Source organism: Euprymna scolopes, chromosome 13, assembly GCF_053919585.1.
Source record: "Euprymna scolopes isolate OS-2025 chromosome 13, ASM5391958v1, whole genome shotgun sequence".
NCBI classification, from domain to species: Eukaryota; Metazoa; Mollusca; class Cephalopoda; order Sepiida; family Sepiolidae; genus Euprymna; species Euprymna scolopes.
The window spans coordinates 16,595,540-16,617,255 of record NC_136494.1 but is presented as its reverse complement, the minus strand read 5'-3'; the positions used below and the strand labels follow the sequence as shown (position 1 = coordinate 16,617,255).

Here is a 21,716-nt window from a genome sequence, read left to right as displayed (position 1 = left end):
GAACGTGGCGCATCGATTCAACGATATTGTTCAGTATCGTGATGATTCGACGAGATTGTTCTGTATCGATCGATGGTGTTGCTCGGAAACGTGTGTCGATTCAGCGAGATTAGTCGGTGGCGTGTAGTGTCGCGCGACGGTGTTTCTCAGTAATGTTGTGTTGATTCAAAGATATTGTTCGGTGGCATGTTGATTCGGCGATTTTGTTCGGTGGCATGTTGGTTCGGCGATATTGTTCGGTGGCGTAATGGTTCGGCGATATTGTTCGGTGGCGTGTTGATTCGGTGATATTGTTCGGTGGCATGTTGGTTCGGCGATATTGTTCGGTGGCGTAATGGTTCGGCGATATTGTTCGGTCGACGGTGTTGATTCGGCGATATTGTTCGGTCGACATGTTGGTTCGGCGATATTGTTCGGTGGCGTGTTGGTTCGGCGATATTGTTCGGTGGCGTAATGGTTCGGCGATATTGTTCGGTGGCGTGTTGATTCGGCGATATTGTTCAGTGGCGTGTTGATTCGGCGATATTGTTCGGTCGACGGTGTTGATTCGGCGATATTGTTCGGTCGACGGTGTCGATTCGGCGATATTGTTCGGTCGACGGTGTCGATTCGGCGATATTGTTCGGTCGACGGTGTCGATTCGGCGATACTGTTCGGTCGACGGTGTCGATTCGGCGATACTGTTCGGTCGACGGTGTCGATTCGGCGATACTGTTCGGTCGACGGTGTCGATTCGGCGATACTGTTCGGTCGACGGTGTCGATTCGGCGATACTGTTCGGTCGACGGTGTCGATTCGGCGATACTGTTCGGTCGACGGTGTCGATTCGGCGATACTGTTCGGTCGACGGTGTCGATTCGGCGATACTGTTCGGTCGACGGTGTCGATTCGGCGATACTGTTCGGTCGACGGTGTCGATTCGGCGATACTGTTCGGTCGACGGTGTCGATTCGGCGATACTGTTCGGTCGACGGTGTCGATTCGGCGATACTGTTCGGTCGACGGTGTCGATTCGGCGATACTGTTCGGTCGACGGTGTCGATTCGGCGATACTGTTCGGTCGACGGTGTTGATTCGGCGATACTGTTCGGTCGACGGTGTTGATTCGGCGATACTGTTCGGTCGACGGTGTTGCTTGGGATCGTGCTATCACTTGTGATATAAATATATTATTGGCGGGAGATATCTCTTCCTTCCTAAAGTGACATCCTGTCAATGGATATATATGTTGTATTATTGGTTCTCTCCTCTGTGCTACATTACTCGCACGTTCGTATATCCACAGCACCACTATTCGTCCATGCATGGAGTATTGCTGTCACATTTGGGCTGGTGCACCTTCAAGTACTCTGACACTCCTAGATAAGAGTAAAAAAAATGTCGTCAACCCAATAGATCCCGCACTGTTAGCTAAACTCTAACCTCTGTCCCATTACCGAAATGTGGCATCTCCTGTTCCAGTTTTACTAATACGTTAATGTGCTCGGACAAACTCCAAGCAACGGAAATATCCTCGACAAACAGCAAAATTTCACCCCTACATCGTGAGGATCCCTAGATACCTCGATCTGTTAGTTTCCAATTCTCCCTATATAGATGCAGAAATTAAAGTATAATGTGAAAATAAATGTCGCTGCCCAACTCCCCACATAGTATCCCTGCAAATCGTGTCCGAAATAGAAGCCCATTATGACTTAGTGGCAATGTGCCTTGTTTGGGGTGAAAAATCATTTTACCGAAAATTAACAAAGATAAATTTTGTGTTACGGAATCAAATGTTGAAGTGTTAGTTAAGATAAACCAGGTTACAAAACACATTCATAAATCTTAATATTTTACATCCGGATGAAATATTAAAAAGAAGTTTTAATTGAAATCGATCATGACAAGGTACGAAGCTACTTGGTGTAAGGAACAAAAAATACTACTTCAAGTCCAAAACTAGCCAAAGGTAAGTGTTAGATGAATGAATTCCGACCCAGAAAACAGAAACTCACTCTCTTGTCTGAAACATCGTTCATAGAACGTGAGGATTAAATGATAAAAACGCTATAGTTACAAGACTGTCGAAAGTAAACCAAACTTTTACTTTCTAATCATCTATAATATAAATCTCACCTGTCTGTTTAAATGTATGTATATATGTATATCTGCCTAAAACTTTCGACAGAGAGACAGATTTGACGAGATTGGTATCGTTTTGAAGCTTGACTCTTCGGACGAAAAATATTGAAAAATTGGCTAAAAAATTCATTTCTTCACCCTCAACTGGGCACTTTTCTATAGGGAAGGAATGCTTTTTTCGGCGATATTTTCGAAAGTCATTCACTCTTTTCGATAGACTAGCCTTAATTTTATCCTTTTGCACTTCCGGTTTGGTTATGGACGTCATGTTTTTTTGTTGACGTTCTTTTTCTCCTTCGCAGATCGCGTTCCAGCCGGCCGGCCTGCCTACTACCACCTTTTTTTGTGCAACGCCTCCAAACACCCCGAGCAACGCTGAACATCAAGGCTATCATCTTTCATAAAAATCATGAATTAGTCTGATTTGATTCATATAAGTAAATATCTATGCAAGATTAAGTATTCTCCCACCATATCTCTTTTCTGTAAATGGCTACCGTGTAGACACAACAGCCTAAAAAGGAAAATGTACGCTGAGTTTTTAGAATGTATCCAACAAGTTTTGTACATGATGTTTATGACAATGATTTCATGCGAACTGACGAAAAATAATATTCCAACTTGTCATGAACCTGTTTGACCATTCCTAAATGCCTCGGTCAAGCGTCTGTTAATTGCTAATTCTTGGAGGTGTGAAATTTAATTGACCATATGCATTCAGTCGGTATTTGCAGTCAATTGATGGTTGTGGATGGAAATGTTCAAATATGGGCGTCTTCCTTCAATGCCAGTAACTCCCACTTTTTTTTTTTTTTGTATAGCAAAGCAAATTCTCCTTACGGACAATTGACTTATTTTATTCTTACGCCGCCGTATCTACACTTTACCAGGTAAAGGGCAATTTCTAAAATATTTTCATTAATTACCATCTCTCACTTCTTGGTGATTCACATCGTAAATGACGTCTGTAACCTGGGGCAATTCTGATTTCGAAAGAGAAAGAAAAATAACTTAAAGTCAGAAATGCCTCAATTGCCAAACAATATTTCGACTGCTACACTACTAGGTGTGTCAGAAACTGACCTTAAGAATGCATGAAAAATATTAAATAATTCGACCCCCTGTCTTTCCAAGCTTATAACTACTCGAAAAATGTAATTCAAACCCTAATGTTTATTTCAATTAAAGGAGAAAAGACCAAGGTTTCATTTAAAAAAAAACAAAATAAAAATAAACGGGGTTTAAAAAAAAGGGTTTTAAACTTCGGACTTTACAGGTAAATTTCTAAAAAAACAACCATTTTGTTTAAATTTGAATATATTATTTATTGATCTTTTATCTTCAATTTGTGATATATAAAACTTTGAGCAAATTAATTTACTTTTTAATAGAAATTTCAAAATGTGGGCCGTGAATTAAAAAAAAACGTTTGTCTAAAATATTATATTCAGTTTATTGGAAAGAGCATAAAAATTGAAAAAAATTTAACTCGTAAAATTCAATTGATTTAATTACGTAAAAAATGTTTTTAAAAAAATGAAAAATAATATTTTTATTACTTTTTATACAACTTTAATAATTTATTTTGGAAGTATAATCCATAAAGAAAATAAACAACCCACTTTTAAAAGAGAAACTACGAGTATTTTTTATATTTTATTCGCAGTTCCGTGTTAGGGGTGTCCAAAATTACCCCCCAAATTATGATACATCTACTGCACTATGCCTACGGCAATCTAAAAAGCATACTAACTGATGAAAAGTTAAGAAAAGTTTTTAAAATCTAAACGAGTTTTTAATTTGAACATGTTTTTTTTTTCTTTCTTAATATCTATATTTGTAAATACCTGCCAAAATTAAAAAAAAAACGTTTGTTTATTATAAGTAGATATCTAAAAAGAAAACAGGAGTACATAGTTCTGTGCCCTGTCGAAATTAGTAGAAGTTCCGAAAATTAGGAAAAAAATCATTAGGTTTTTCTGCATTTACCATTTCCCTCGCATATTCCATCAGCTGGCGTAAACCACCGCGATATGCTAAGCGCTGATTTATTTCTTAAATGCTCGAAAACAAAACATATTTATCATACACTAATTAGAATTAATAAATGTTCTCTCTTGGAAAACTGTTATGGAGACTGTAGCATAAGTTTGTTAAATTTATGTCATCCTTTTTTTTTTCTAACCGATTAAAATATTGTAACTAATATTATTTTAATTAACTGTTTTCTGATGAGATTTTCATTGGCTAACCCACAGCACGTTTGTTCTTGATTTTTCATTGACAGCGCGTTTTTCGTTTCATCAGCGCCTAGCATATTCCAGCGGTTTACTTCAGCTCTCATGGAAAGGGGGGTCAGTAAATGAGAAGTACCAAAAATCACAATTGAAAATAAAATATAGCATTAATCCCACAGTTTTTAATTTGAAAGTTTCTTAAACAAGGGAGATAATTCATTTTCGTTTGACAGACCGAATTATCTCTCGTGACAGAAGACATTTGTTATATTAAACTAAAAATAATTCAATAAATGTTATTTTTAATTTTTCTACTTTTTCATTTTTCGTATTTTTTTTTTTTAATTTATACAAATTTCAATCTGTAACTGTAATTGTCGTTAATGTAAATTCATCTTTTCGGGTTTAGAAATCTACTTATAATGCGCAAACACTTTCAAACATTACAGCATCTATATAAATAAAACGGTCGATGTGTGTGTGCATATATATATTTAACCTCTACTGGTCACCTAACACTGAAATGAACAGGAAATAGTAATCATACAGTAAGGATGGTTTATAACGAGTAAAATATTTGTTTGGTTGGATGAATAACGCGTACAAATGTTGGCAAATTGAAATGAAAATTTTCCAATTTATTTCTATTACTTCTGCGCATGCGCAAATCTAAACGTAGCTAAAAGTTAAATTTTAAATCATATCTGTTCGGTTTAAATGGTAGGGAATACGGCTGGAGCGCTAAATGTTTTGGTTTCGATTCTAGTTGATGGAAACTAAATTATATTTTTTTAACTTTTGAAATCAATACTACATTTTAGGTACAATATAATATCTAATGGATAATTTGGCTCTGTTTTAATAAATACGAAATCTGCTTGAATTGCTATATATTTAAGCGTATGTTACGACTCAGTAAGGCCGGGAACCCTTTACTAGTATTTAATAAAACACACTTAGTTCGTAATGTTCATATTTATTTTACGAGATAATGATTTATATTATACACTAACATTTAAACCCGGCGTTGCCCGGGTGTTTGGAGGTGTATGTTGAGCAAAAGAAGTGGTCAATTTTTTAAACTTTGATCCCTTAACCTTTATTGTTTTGGAACCTATATCTAAAATTTCAAGTGTTTAGACCCAAAATTTGAGGAGGAGTTTGGTAGATTTCTCAAAGGTCAAATCGTTGAACTTGGACCTCTTAACAGCCAAATTTCTAGCCGAAAAGGGATTACAAAGATTTTCCCAAACCTCAGTACTCTGTATATCAAATTTTGAGTCTGTAGACTGAAACTTGACAGATATTGTGTAGGGAAATGTACACAGACGCTTTCACTTTTATAGATATAGATTATAACAAGTAATACACTATGAAAGCAATACAACTTGTGTTTAATAACTTTTAAATCAATCAATTTAATATCTAAAATAAAAATGTTTACGAATTTATATTTGTAAATGCAAATACACGATTCGATTTGTATTTTTTTTTTAGAAAGAATTCTGTATTGTGACTATTTATCACTGTGTTTTTTCCTACAAAAACAAAAGCTAATTTTTTATGCTATCAAGAAAAATATCAGTTTATAAAAACTTTTGATTAAATATTTCTTATTTTTATTAATAGAATCGTTTTGAGATGAACAACTTATGCAATTATTTATTTGCGGACTTTTATCCTTATAATCTAGCTGTTGATTCATAACATTTCTGGCCTTCGTCAGGTGGTAAACCGCGACGGGATAGGAATGCTGAGCATCTGAACTGTATCCCCAGTAATTACTGCCTTCCATAGTTGTTGTTGTCTCACCAAGTTTTGGCCAACTAAGCCTACGGCCGAGTTTTGGGTAGGATTGAAACCGTTATCTTCGGACAGGGCTCATCTGGAACCGTATAATTAAACGCCTTTATCCACTGCGCCACGAAGAACGTTGCGAAACAATAACTAGAAGTTAAGTATAATAGTCTGCAAATAAATTTTTAAATATCTCTTATTCCGTGGAATTTCCAGGGGTACTGCTACACGAATGCGAAAACGCAACATTAAATTTAAAGAAAAAATTAAGCCAAATTAAAAAATAAAATATGATAATGTAAGCACAGAATTATTTTCAAAACAAGAAATAAAGAAACTGATATGCGAGATTGCGAAGTGACACATGATAATATATGTTATTACTGAAACGGCAGGGAATACGACTTGTTTGACCAATGTGCGACCATTAATAATGCGTCGAGATACAACTTAATGGGGAAACAATGTACTTGGTGAAAATTTCCTTCGGAATAATCTTCATGGCATTTTCCGGGCTATTAACTTGATAAACATCTTTGAAACTTATATAGGTTCAAATCTGATTGCAATAACGTGTTTCTTTATTTCTGTCATATCACTTTTTTGAAAAAAAATTTATCTGATTATTTCAGCCCAGATAATTAGTACTCTGGGGAGAATTAATTTCGAGTGAAGTTAAAGAGTCATCAACCCAATCAGAGACCAACCCCTGAATTGAAAGAATGCGTATTTCGTTTACGACCAGGAAGCTGGCCGTGGCAAGGATATAACAGCCTCTTCCAAAGAGTGTCGAAAAGGTGCGGACAAATCCAGTTACATTACCAGGAAACGATTGTGCAATCATGTTTTTTTTTTTAGCATAATTGAGATGATAGCGTTCGGTAAATCCATAATATTTCCATATGGCTGTTAATGTATGCGCACACCATTACTAAACACGTTGGACAGCATGAAAACTGACTAGATCTTACACCTACGTACATCGTCTTTGTAATCTCAAATACAATATAATCATCTGGTATTGGCTCGGCTTTGCGTTGCGTTGTTCAATGATTTGATGAGAACCAGCTTATCAGCATGGCTGCGCCGTATTGTGCTATACATGGATGAGACAAGAGACTAAAATTAAAGTATCATATTCAAGCGTATTTTGCGACAGGGAAACGCCGACCGGCGTGCTATTATATAATAGTATATAACTATCTGTGGAATTTTCACGGGTCACAGCTAGTTATGAAAATTAAATGAGAATCTGGAAAACTTCAATGGGCAACAAATGCAAGATTTGCTTTTTTGTTTGAGAATCCTTGCCACTAATTATTATCGGAACGAAATAAAATAGTTTTTCTGATGTTCAATATGGCGACGCTTCTAAACTGTGATAAATTACCATCGGGACAAAAAGGCAATTTAATTTGAAAGAAAATTAAGTCGAATGCATATTTTTAAAATGTCTGCCGGGAAATATCCTCCCAATGGTAGTAAAAAATAGTTAGTCAATTAAAGCGATTCAATTCAATTGGCTATAACCTCTTATCACGCCTCATCTTTTCGGGGTTTTTTTTTGTGGCTTTTGTGTGCGTGTGTGTGTGTGTGTTTTTTTTTTGTTTTATTTTAGAGGTTGACTTGATTTTAAAGAACTTATTTTGTGTTCATTTTTAAAAAAATCATTTTTCCTATTTATCTGTTGTCGACCATTTGTTTATTATGGTTCTCGATTCGCAATTCACGATTGCTTTTAGGCAATTTACGCTCAATACACTGCGGGAAACGTTGGCCGATCATATTCTTTGAATACAATCTGCATGACGTCTAGGTTGCTCTCAAATATTGTAGGTTGTCCAAGATGTTAGGAATTGCACCGTTAAACTTGAAAATGCTTCTTTTCCCCTCTCTTTTCTTACTCCATGTTCTTGTAATAGAAGGCAAAAGAAATTTTACGAAATAATTGGGCACCCGGTGTGACCAGGCGGTATCTAAATAAAAGCGTTTTACTCTGTTGAGTACAGAGTGGCTTGCTACACATCTCAGCAGGATGTGACAAAGATCGAAAGTGGTGATGTTAAACCAGCGCCTCTAAATGAGGGGCATTTTGGCTTAGAAAAATGTCAGATAATCCCCGTCGACATTATCCGATATAGGCGCCATATTCAACAAGCAATAAACTTACCCAGGCGGCGTACATCAGTCTGACAGGTTCTTGGCCAGTTTCTTTGCACTTTACCTCTATGCTTATTGTCAAATCAAGTAAATGCGTGCAATGTCTTAACCTCGCTCTAAGTTTTTATCATTTTTTTTAAGAACAGTTTTAAATGAAAATAACTGCTTCACAATACGATTACACGTTTTGCTTACGCTGGAAGCATCGTTGTGCAATGTAAAACAGTATCGGATTAATGTATTCATTCTTTTGCGGACTGTTATCCTCATCTCTATGGTTGTTATTGTTTTAGACAACCCATCTGTTTAAAGTTAGGAGAAAGGAAAAAAGATGTCTTACCGCATGTGTGCATCTGGCTGGGTCGAGAGAGAGAGAGAGAGAGAGATCAAAGATAGCGCCCGTAATTTTATGAACTGCGGTCTCACAAAATCACGCCGTATACATGCAAATAAGTGGGATTATATAGGTATTCTAAGGGGCAGGTGGTAGTCGTTAGTGTACCATTCATGATATGGCAAAATTCAGCGGAAATTATGGACGTACAAAAAGATATGCAGATAGACATCGTATATCAGTTTTATCCAAACATATGTTTCGGCATTTACTATCAAAATTTGGTTGAAATCCCGTAATAAGGACACGCAGTTCAAATAATTGCGTTTAACGAGTTAATTGAAGTGACGAATCGAATGATTCTAGGTGGAAGAATTCTGCTTCCCACCTTCCGAACAAAAATTGTTTCGTCCTCAACATACTTATTGGGGTACTGGCGACGTACGATGTTAACAATTAAAACGTGTCCCAAGCCGTTTATCTACCTATTTTACACACTAACTTAAATCCAATCTCGTTCTTTCCAAGTTTGTCATCTATATATAAAAGCCAAAATGTGTGTATGTATGTTTGCTTTTTCTGTATGTCCGAGAAAAGCTTTTTACCGAGAGGCGATCGGTCGGCTTACAACTTAAAACTTTTATATCACATCTAACTGATAATATCTACGCGTTAACAACGGGGATCGCCTGTCTATTTAATTTGCTCGACTTTGAAAAGATAAATATTCCACATTTTTCGATCGCCGCATGTGAATTAGGATTTTTCGTATAATAAAAGCGAAACTAATTCTGGCGGCAGAGTTCCGGTCGCGATCGCCGGAAACTTTCAAAAGCAATCAGCTTTGATCATTGTGGAGTTTTTCCTTATATCAGACAATTGCTGTTCAATTTGTACAATCCCCTTTTTATGGTGAGCTGGTCACCCTCAACATCATGGGGAAACAAAAAAATAAAAATAAAGAGGTGCCCCCGCAGTAAATAAACTACTGTTCCGCAGTCAAAGTTGACCTCATTAAGTCATTAAGCACGGGCACCTGTTAATTCCTTAATCTATATATATAAAAGCGAAAATGTGTGTATGTTTGTTTGTGTGTCCGCTAAAAACTTTCGACAGACACGACGAAAATTAATCAACTTGGTATCATATTGAAGCTCCATCCTTCGCTCGATAAATATTGAAAAATTGTCCAAAAACTTTCATATTTTTCACCCCGAAATCGACAATTTTCGACAGGGGGGTGTCAACAAAAACGGTCCTCTCGTGACGACGACCGGTTCTACGCATGCGTCCGATGACTTCATTACCTGATTTACTTTAAATAGTTGAAAAACTGACTAAATTTCATGTACGTCGCCTTAGCTCAGTTGATTAGCGCGTTGGTTCATTATCTAAACGTTTTGGGTTCGAATCGTGGTGTGAGATGTCTTTTTTCCGATTTTTAAAATTTAAATATTGAACCAGTGTTATTTAAGCCATTTTTCACGTAACGATCGTTTTTCTGCTTTTTTGTATTTACTTCGCTTATTCACCCCCGACCACACACCCAAAAACACCCTGGTACCCACCGATTTTTTAAATTTTAATATCGAAACAGGCTTATTTAAGCCATTTTTACGTGTTCATTTTTCTGTTTTTTTTTTTTTTTTACATTTAACATCGGTCGTTTGCCTTACGTTCGTTTTTATGTTTTCTTTTTTTACTTCGCTAATAACAAACAAACCTGGTCATTGACCTCATTTGCTGTCGTTGTCGTAACGCTCAATTTGATTCTTACTTAAATAAATTCAAACATCAGTAATTCATTCTGGTTGGCCGATTTTATTTTCAAACTTCGCCTCAGGGCTTCGGGTTCGATCCTACTCCTCCCCCGGTTTCTTTTTTATTTAACACCACACACCTCCAAACACCCGTGCAACGCCGGGTACCCCCGCTAGTATTTAAATAAATTCAAACATGTTTCCGTTACTATTTCGTGGTGGTCCAGTGGTTAAACGTCGCACGTTTTTTTTAATTTTTTTACACAATAATTTCAAACTTCGCCTCAAGGATTCGGGTTTGATCCTTCATACTTATCTACCAAAACTTTTTTATTTTAACCCCCCTCCCGACACAAACACCCAGGCAACACCAGGTACCCCCCGCAAGTTTATAATATAAATTTCGCCTTTCTTTTTACATGTTTGTATATATATATGTATGTATGTCTGCCTAAAACTTTCGACAGAGGAGAAAGATTTTCATGCGATCGGTATCTTTTTGAAGCACGACCCTTGGGGACGGCAAATATCGAAAAATTGGCTAAAATCATTAATTCTTTCACCCTCAACTCGGCACTTTTCTACAAGGATGGTTGCTTTTTTCGTCGATATTTTCGAAAGTCATCTCCTCTTTTCGATTGACTATGCTTAATTTCAACCTTCGCCACTTCCGGTTTGTCGATGGACGCAACGACAAAGACGGCACGTTTTATTTTATAACATTCTTTACCTTCTTCCTGGTACGGGTTCGAACCTGCCTGCCCACTACCCCTTAAAAAAAATTCTCAACACACACACACACACACACAAATACCTGAGCAACGCCGGGCACCCAGGCTAGTAATATTTTCATTGCGTCGTTACAGGCATCTTCCCATACTTGGCATTAATGGCATGCTGGGATTTAACGCTTATACAAAAATAGCGAACAAATGCATATATATATATATATATATCTATATATATATATATATATATTTAACATGTAGGAAACATTTGTATAAAGACCAGTTGAAACCAGACGCATGTAACTAAAACTGCTCTATGCGTGCGCCGGCCCCAGAACCCAAACTTCAACTAATTTTAAAAAATCGAATATTGAATTTTCTCTTTCAAAGAGAGGAAAGGGGGGGGGGCAAAGAAAGAGAGAGAAAGTGATAGAGACATTCATACATAACGTTTAAACATTTTTTTGCTTTCATCTCCATGAGTTCTTTCGGGTTTGACCTTTCAAATTCTTAGGTCTTATATCGCTTAGCCTTTGGTTCAATATTATAAACAAACTGTCATTCTTGGCTTGAGTCATAGTAGAACATTTTCAAAATCACAAGCACCTGCTTAACACATCTGCACCTCACAAGTGCAGACCAAGTTAGGCACAAGGTTCATTAAGCTACCTCGACAGGGGCGGTTTCCATTGTGCCATATTATGTAATATATTGATGTTGGCATTTTGTAGATGTTCAGTGTAAATGCAGACGCTCTGATATTATTGTGGCTCTTAAAAACTGAAAGTATTTATCTAAGCTAGCAGGGACGCCCGGCATAGCCTGATCGTAAAGTACCCTTAAATATGGTATTTTAATTCTTGCAGATTTCGTATATATTATTATAAATTCCTATTGATTTATGTATATTATGAGACTGCGAGACTTGGGTGCATTAAGTTGAATCAAAATCGAAAAAATAATTATATATATATGACTTTAGTTCCTTCAGCTATAATCGAAACCGAAACTAAAACTTATGAAGAATTCTTAGTAAAATTATTTATCACAAGAAATGGAAGTCCGTAACAATTAAACGACAGTCACTCTGATGTAAGCGTGACACACAAAATAAATAACACATGCTATCCTGTTGATATATAGATTATTGTTGCAACGATATGAGAAAGTAACTCGTTATTTCGATGTACGATGGAAGTCAACAAAACCTTATTAAAAAGGAACATTTGAAAAAAAAGAAAAAAACAAGACAAAAGAAAGATGTCAGCGAAACACCGTGATGATTGACAACAGCGGAGATTTAATACAACTCGGGTTGTTAATTTGTTTATTGCGGACTATTTCCTAATCTTTTTGGGGTTGTTGTTTCACGACGTTTCGGACAACTATTCATCTGGCCTTCGTCAGGTGGTAACTTAAAATATTAAATAACACTTCTGTCAATAATGAATTCCAATTAAATAATGTATAAACTTGGGTTGTGTTTATCTTCTCTACATTGCCTCAGCGGGAACTACGTCTCTAACCTAGTATGGACCTGAAAATAAAGCTAACTAAGTAGCGTATCCTCACTCTGCACTGCTCGCAAATTTGTGTATCACCACTGGAAGCAGTTTCAGATCGCAATCCTTACCCCGAGGATTCGAATATGGGGCACAATTAAGAAACAAAACAGTTAAATCCCAACGTTACAAGTCTGTTATTTGCGCGTCTTAAAATGTGCTTTTAAATATAAATCGGTAACTGATATTTCGCGCATTATTAAAACTGTTATTTTTATATCTAAATTATTTCTTAATATCTTTTATTCTGTTTTTTTTTTTTTTTTAATTTTCTTTTTAAGAACCTCGGCAAGTGTATTTTTCTTTTAATCAAATATTTAAGAACTGTCATTTTTTTCTCATAAAAATCTTGTGAAATAAAATGTTAGGATAAATTACTTACCAATTTGATGTTCTGCATAGATTTCAAGCAAAGCACGTCAAAACAAGCTGTTTGGAGACAAGAGGAGCATTATCACCAGCCAGATAAATATCTATACTCATATATATATATATATATATATATATATATATATATATATATATATATATATATATATATATATATCTTTGCGTATTAATATTCATATTAAACACCCTTTTTCTATTCATTTAAAAAAATATGCAGCTTTGTTATATATGGGTCGTGCAATTGTATTCATCTGAAAAAGATCTAGCTAATAAGCATATTCTTTTAAACATTCATTGTAATTAATTCCTGATACGTTTTTCGTTTTTTTTTCATGGGATGATCATCTCTAGTTAACTATTACGTGTAATTATATGCATGCAGATATTCTACATGATTTATACTTGCGTAAAATTTGCGTAAATAGCTTATGGTAAACACAAAACTCTTATATATATATATATATATATATATATATATATATATATATATATACTAGCAAAAGTACCCGTCGTTAACTGGGTTCAAAAACAGCCTACAGAAAATGGACTCTGATTTATGAATGTATGATAGGTTATGAAAAGGAACGGTTGTAAAGAGATAGCTTCGAATTTGGGGGTATCAAAACCAAAGCAAAATATGATGAAAGTAAAAATAAAATAGATAAACCCCATAATTTATTATACCATAGCTGTTCACACTGAAACACATGACAATATTCTGTGTATCTATATTAAACAAACCTTGTTAAACGTTGTGACATATTTATATTTTATGGAGGTCAGGTGCGAACGAAAACCCCATAATTTTATTATACCATATTTCTTCAAACTGAAACATAATTATCAAAGTATACTTACGCAGATAGATATGAAAAGTCTTTATTAAAGTTTGTGCCTATTTCCATTCTATGGAGGCCAGGCGCGAACGCAGACCCCACAATTTTATTATACCACCCCTATTTAAGTTAAAACATACTTATCAAAATATCAAAAACACTTGTAAACGTTTTTTTTTTTTTTTAATTTTTAAATTTTTTATTTACATACTTTGTGGACCAGGCGCGTGCGCGGACCTCACAATTTTAATGAAGCATCATTATGCCAGATCAAACATACCTATTCCTGTGTCTCGATACATCTTCTATCATTATATGTAATCAGTTTTCTATAATAGTCAACCATATAGGAGCCTATTGGTGACACGAGACACACACACAGACGTTCAGCTTTATAATGTAGATATATAGATATGTTGAGCAAACGAATGTGAGTTTTGGGTTCAGCGTATTAGATTCGGCTTAAATCAACTCCAAAATCGCACTAAAATCAATATAGAATTTACTGTGTAATATTGGATAAGAAATAGGCATATTTATGTGTATTTTATGACCGGGCAACGCCGGGAGACCTGCAAGTATACACATGTATATTTGTGTTACATTTTGATAGGAGTAGCAAGACTTTCTTACTACCTTGTAGAAAAAATGGGAATGATGGCGGAAATTTTTCATTGGCAGTGTCTAAAGAACAAACAAAAAAAAAGCGATACGTGTGATTTAGATTTAAGCGAAGAAATTGGCAAATATTCTGTTAAACAACATACATGGACAAAAATAAAACATGGAAAATTAAATAAATTTACGAAGAACTAAAAAAAAAAAAAAAGTCCACGCGAAGTTGATGAAAAAGGATAAATAAAAATGAGTAAAAACAAAATGAAAAACGAAGGGTCATGCAGTATTTTAAGTATTTGCAAGTGAGATTGGGATCAGTAAGGTGGTGTTTTTTTTTGTCTGTTACGTACGTAGTTTTCAGTATTGGCTGTTCTGAAGTAGAATCTGGGTTATATATGTGTGTGTGTGTGTGTGTATTAACGTGTAGGAATACGTCAACACAAAGGAAATATATACAGAAAAGATATGAACATTTTTCGTATTGATTTTTTACCATCTATATCTATAAAGTTGAAGGTGTCTGTGTGTCTGTCTGTGTACATTTTCCTACGCAATAACTGTCAATTTTTAGTCTGCAGACTCGAAATTTGATATACAGGACACTGAGATTTTGGAAAATCGATGTGATCGGTTTTTGGCCAGAAATTTGGCGAGTAAAGGGTCAAAGTTCAACGATTTGACCTTTAGGAACTCTACCAAACTACTCCGACAATTTTGGGTCTACGCACTTGAAATTTTAGATATAGGTTTCTTGGACATGGATCTAACTTAATAACTTGATTTGAGCCCAAAACACTAATTTTTGAAGGGGTAATAATAGGGGTCAAAGTTTAAAAAAATTTGACCTCTGCGGTCTCTCCCAAATTACTCAGAAAATTTCTGGTCTATATATTTAAAATTTTACATAAAGGGTATTCAGAGATAGGGCAAGCTTTTTCATCAGTTTGGGCCGAAAACTTTTAGTAACCAATATATAAATTTATGTATGTATGTCTGTTTGCATGTTTGCCTTAAACTTTCAATGGAGGCGACGGATTTTACCAAGATCAGTATCGTTTTAAACTTCGTCTATTCATACGACAAATATCGAAATATTTTGGCTAAAAACATTAATATCTTCTCCTTCAGCTAGGAACCTTTCTACAGAGGGGGGCACTTTTTTCGCCGATATTTTTTTAAAGTTATCCTCTCCTTTAGATTGTCTAGCCTTAATTTAAAAAAAATGTCGCTTCCGGTTTGGCGGTAGTCGTAATAGCATAAACGTTAGGTTTTACCCCGTTCTTTTCCTCCTTTGCGATACGGGTTCGAGCCTGCCTTCCTATTACCATTTTTTTTTTTTTTGCTCAACATATACATCCAAACACTCGCACAATGCCGTCAACTGGTAGCGGTGAGAGCACTAAATAATGAGAACAAATAGGAACTCCTTCCTCTGTAGATGTGGCGACTGTTATGGTGTTTCTCATAGGATATAAGGTAACATTTTATAAGCACGAGCGAATGTGGCAGAAATGGTGGTCGTGTGCTACATAAGATAGTGGCTATCAGGGTAGATATATTAAATTTGTATGTGTTGTTGAACACCTACGCTACTTTGGTCCAAAGGGGAATTTCTGCAATCATTTTTTTTTATATAGTAGAGTAGATAGATTATATTGTACCCAGTACATAGTAATGATATATAAAAGTTAAAAAAAACGACTCGTGCGCCACCACCAAAAATCGAAACTGAAACATTTAATTTACAATTTACTTTTTGCTTTGAGGTTAATGCCTGAGCTATGAATAACATGTTTGCTGCAAGACTAAAATGTAAAGCATGAAGCAAAAGCTATTACGTTACGTATGCATATTCGTTATGCCGTCATTCAACTTTCACCTTGAGAAATTCCATTTTTTTTTTCAATTTTCACACTTTTGCATCGATATTCCCCGGCTAAAATCCAAATATAACGTTTCGCATGGGTTCGAATACCTTATATATTAAGTTTCATGTGTGTAGAACAAAATTGACAGAAGTTTGGTAGGCACAATTTTATAAACAAATATGTATGGCAAGAGGTTTGTGTTTACTAAAACCTTTTTATGCAAATATTACACAAGTATAAATCATGTAGAATATCGACATAAATATAATTACACGTAATAGTTAACTAAAGATGATAATCCTATGAGAAAACCGAAAAATTAATAGGGAACTAATTAAAATGAATGCTTAAAAGAATATGCAAATTAGCTTATCTTTTGCAGATGAATGCAATTCCATGATCCATATATAACAAAGTTGTATTTTCTGTTTAAATAAATAGAAAAAAGGGGTTTCAATATGAATATCAATACAGACACACACACATACAAAGTTATAGGAGTATGTGTGTGTGTGTGTGTGTGTATACATACATATATCTAAAGGTATGGTTTAAATACTTATAAGTCATCTTATTAAAGAAAGTTATTTTCAAAGAGGAAACAAAATATTACTCCAAACTATAGGCATCGCTATAAGGATTACACCCTGCACCATTTGGGGCCAATCTTTAATTACATAGACTGGAGTGTATATATATATATATATATATATATATATATATATATATATATAAAACATGCTTTTAGGGGATTTATTGATGACCTGATATGTATAAACGATAACGAGGAATTTGTAAATATCTTATATATCCAAAGGAGTTCCTATTTACAATGCCTCCCCACGGGACAGATTTAGACACCATTGTCGTTTTTTAACGTGGAGAAAAGGAACAAAAATAAAAATTGTCTCAGTCGTGAAGGATTTCTCCTCCACTGACAGAGAACAAGAAATTGAAGTGTAGCATCTGAAGAACAGATACTACACTTTGATCTTGTCCCGAAGGAGTTAGAATTAAAATGTGAACATAGAGGAAAACAAACTACATTTCTGGATTTAGATATAAAAATTGAGGATAGAATTTTTGTTTATAAAATATTTGATAAAGGAAACTTTTTCCCCTTTCAAATAGTTCGTATGCCGCACAAAAATAGTACCTACTTGTATTTGTTCTATGGAACCATCATGTCAATTTCTGAGAATAGTTCGCGTTACTTTAAAATTAATAGATTTTATACTCCCAGTTTCTAGGATGATAAAACAAAGTGGGGATAAAATGAAAATATTAAAGCAGTTAAATAAAGTATTTGTTCGTTATCCTGATGCTTTTGAATCGTTTAAAATTAACCAGAATATATTAATAAAGGAAATCTAAAACTATATAAGTAATGTATAAAATGTATTTATAAATAAAAATTGTATGTGTATATATAAAGAGGAAATGTCTGTGTGTGTACATTTCCCTGCCAAATAACTCTGTCAATTTTTGGCCTACAGACTTGAGATTTGACATAATGGCTATTGAGATTTGGGAAAATATTTTTAATCAGTTTTCGGCAAGACATTTGGCTGCTAAGGGATTAAAGTGTAATGGTGTAACCTTTTGATAACTCTACCAAACTCCTAAGGTTTGGTCTAAACACTTGAAATTTTAAATGTAAGTAACTTGGGCATGGATCTAACTTTATAATATAATTTGGGCCCAAAACACTAAATGTTAGGAGGTCATAATTGAGGTTAAAGTTAAAAAAAAATGTACTTCTGCGGTCTCTACCAAATTACTCAGCCAATTGTTGGTCTAAACATTTGAAATTTCACATAAATTGTTTTCAGGCATAGGGCAAGCGTTTAAATCGTTTTGTTTTTTTTTGTTCAAAATTTGGCTTCCAAGGAGGAAAAGTTAACAGATTTGACCGTTTGCTGTCTCTAGTAAACTATATAACCAATTTTTTTAATCAGATTTTTGGCGAAAATTGGGTTTCTAAGAGGTCAAAGTTGACAGAATTGACTTTTGCAGACTCTACCCAATTCCTCCGCCAATTGTCGTTCTGAACACTTGAAATCTTAGACGTAGGTTACTTGGACATGGGCCGTCGATTTTAATTTTATTTGAACCTAAAACAATAAATGTCAAAACTGGGGTCAAACTAAAAAACACATTTTTTGCCTTTTCGGTCTCTACCAACTTTTCTTTGTTGTTAAGGAAACCTATTATATAGAAAGGTATCACCGTACATATACACTTTTTAATATACACAAATGCACATAAAGTGATAAACAGTACATAGGGCGCGAGCAAAACTGGGCTGAACTGCTAGTATATATATATATATATATATATATATATATATATATATATTTAACTTTTATATATTTTAAATAAATAAGAATGTAAATGTAGAACATACTAATAATAGTAAGGTGATAAGTAGTATAATGGAATAATCCTACTCTTAACAAGGCCGATAGACATTAGTCGTGTGCTCTCATGTAATGAATGAATGCGTGAAGTTTTCAAGACTTTATTAGGAGAAAGAATTGACCGATGGAGAGAGACTAGATGACTAATTATTAACTTAGTCTTAAAAAAGAAAGAGATACGGACAGTATTGGCATAATATATATATATATATATATATATATATATATATATATATATATATATATATATATATATATATATATATATTAGATTCATTTCGTACATGATTTGCGTCACATCGCCTAGCTTCCAACAAGAGACTGAACTTAAACTCTTCTTTTATCAAAAACGTCACTGGCCATCGTTCGATTAAGTTCTGTCTAGAGAGTCTGACCTATGACATTCGTTTAAAATCAACTCGCCTGGATCTGGGTTGACTGTTTGTTGCCAGGTTATCCTAACATATACTAATATGACCCTCGTTAAAATTTGCACCAATTATCTTAATTGCTACTTGATGACGAAAGCTTCTCAATACAGGGTGCGTCTGGTATTTGAGAACATCACTTATTTCATCTCTCTTATCTATTATTTAATCTTTTACTTTGTTTCTTTCAGAAAATTAATTATGGCAGATATTAATATAACTCAGGAAATGAAAAGACAGGCTATAATAGTTGCAATACTGGCAGAACACAGTGATTTGCAAATTGCGCAATTTCTAAAAGTTGCCCGATCATTTGTCTTTAAAGTTCGCAAAGAATTAGAGGACAAAAATGGTCCACTTTCTCCAGTTACTAAACGGAAAAAAAGCATCAACAACGCTCTGACAGCATAAGAATACCTGGAATTGTTCAAAGAGTTCAGAACATTGATGAGTGCCCTCGAAAGTCAATTAGGCCAATTGCAAAAGATCTTAATGTCTCAGAAGCTACAATTCGTAGGACTTGTCATAAAAATCTTCAGTACACGTCGTATGTGATGAAGAGAGGTAAGTTTATCTCCGAGACCACCAAAGAAAATCGGTTGGTAAGATCTAAGAGGCTTTTAAGCAAACTGATACATCCTGCTGAGCAACACATTCTTTGGGTTTTTTTTTTTTTCAGACGAAAATAATTTTGACCAAGACCAAAAAGTAAACCGAAGAAATGATAGATGGCTATGTGCTGACCCTTCTGAAGTTCGAAGAGTCATACACACAAAATTTCTAGCAACTGTTAGGGTTTTGAGGGTGGTTAGCAATGAGGGACATGTGATGCCACCACATTTCTTTCCACAAGGACTAAAAATCAATTCTAATTTCTTGGCCTTTTGGTCAAGATCAAAGTGTAGTATCTGTTCTGGCAGATACTGCAAGCTATGACTAGCTAGGACTAGCTATGACTAGCAAAGACTAGATGTGGGGGCAACCCCACATGCTTGACCTTTAACCAGCTCCCATTTCCCACCTCTCGGGAGCTGGTCCCCTTTTTCCCTTCCCCCTCCCTTCACTCCTCACATTAAAAATCGGCCTTGTGCCTAATTTGCTCGGTGGGGGAGCAAATAAATACCATCTGTTCTGGCAGATGCTGCACTTGGGATAGTTTGTGCCAGTCAATGGAGGGGAAACCCTCTATACTGGGACAATTATTATTTTTGGTAACCAGAGTGCCCCCTTTTTGCCTACTTTTAGGGGAGCTGGTTTTTACCTCACATTAAAAACGGCCTTGTGCCTAATTTGCTCAGTGGGGGAGCAAATAAACACCATCTGTTCTGGCAGACGCTGCAAGCTATGACTAGCTATGACTAGCAAAGACCAGATGTGGGGGCAACCCCACATGCCTGACCTTTAACCAGCTCCCATTTCCCACCTCTCGAGAGCTGGTCCCATTTTACCCTTCCCCCTCCCTTCACTCCTCACATTAAAAATTGGCCTTGTGCCTAATTTGCTCGGTGGGGGAGCAAATAAATACCATCTGTTCCGGCAGATACTGCAAGCAAAGACCAGATGTGGGGGCAACCCCACATACCTGACCTTTAACCAGCTCCCATTTCCCACCTCTCGGGAGCTGGTCCCCTTTTCCCTTCCCCCTCCCTTTCACTCCTCACATTAAAAATTGGCCTTGTGCCTAATTTGCTCGGTCGGGGAGCAAATAAATACCATCTGTTCCGACAGATGCTGCAAAGCTATGACTAGCAAAGACCATATGTGGGGGTAACCCCACATATCTGACCTTGGTCACTGAAGGGGCAACCTTCATACCAACAGTTTCTAATCCAGCTCCCACTTCCCTCCTCTCGGGAGCTGGATCCCCCTTTCCCTCCCCCTTCCCCCTATCTCCACATAATAAAACGGCCTCCTGCCTAATTTGCTCAGTGGGGAAGTAAATAAATAAAAAAAATAAATAAAAAGATCAAAGTGTAGTATCTATTCTTCAGATGCTGCACTTCTATTTCTTGTTCTCTTTCGGGGAGGAGACATCCTTCACGACTGAGACAATTTTTATTTTTGTACCTTTTCTCCACGTTAAAAAGCGACCCTGGTGTCTAACTCTGTCCCGTGGGGAGGCATAGTAAATAGGTACATTCAAGTTCTGAGTACTGTTGTGAAGCCTTGGATTGATAGAGTAAGAAATGGAAGGCCCTACATGTTTCAAAAAAACTCTGCACCGGCACATCAGGCTCAGAAGACACAAAAATGGTTAGCAGAGAATTTCCATGATCACATTACCCTCAATTTGTGGCCCACAAGCTCTCCAGACCTAAATCCGTTGTATTATTATGTGTGGGACGTTGTTGAGAGAGATGTTAATAAACATCCTCATAACACTAAAGATTCTCTGAAAGCATCCATAGTCAGAGTAATGCAGGATATCGACGAGGATCATCTTAAACGTGCCTG

The 21,716-nt window shown here is 35.6% G+C and overlaps 1 protein-coding gene and 1 pseudogene across 2 annotated transcripts in view; both read left to right on the top strand.

Moving 5' to 3' along the window:
• Window positions 1-21,716, top strand: part of LOC145291945 (uncharacterized) — a 1,383,621-nt gene that overhangs the window by 856,679 nt on the left and 505,226 nt on the right. The window lies entirely within an intron of this gene.
• Window positions 20,131-20,305, top strand: LOC145292571 (U2 spliceosomal RNA; annotated as a pseudogene).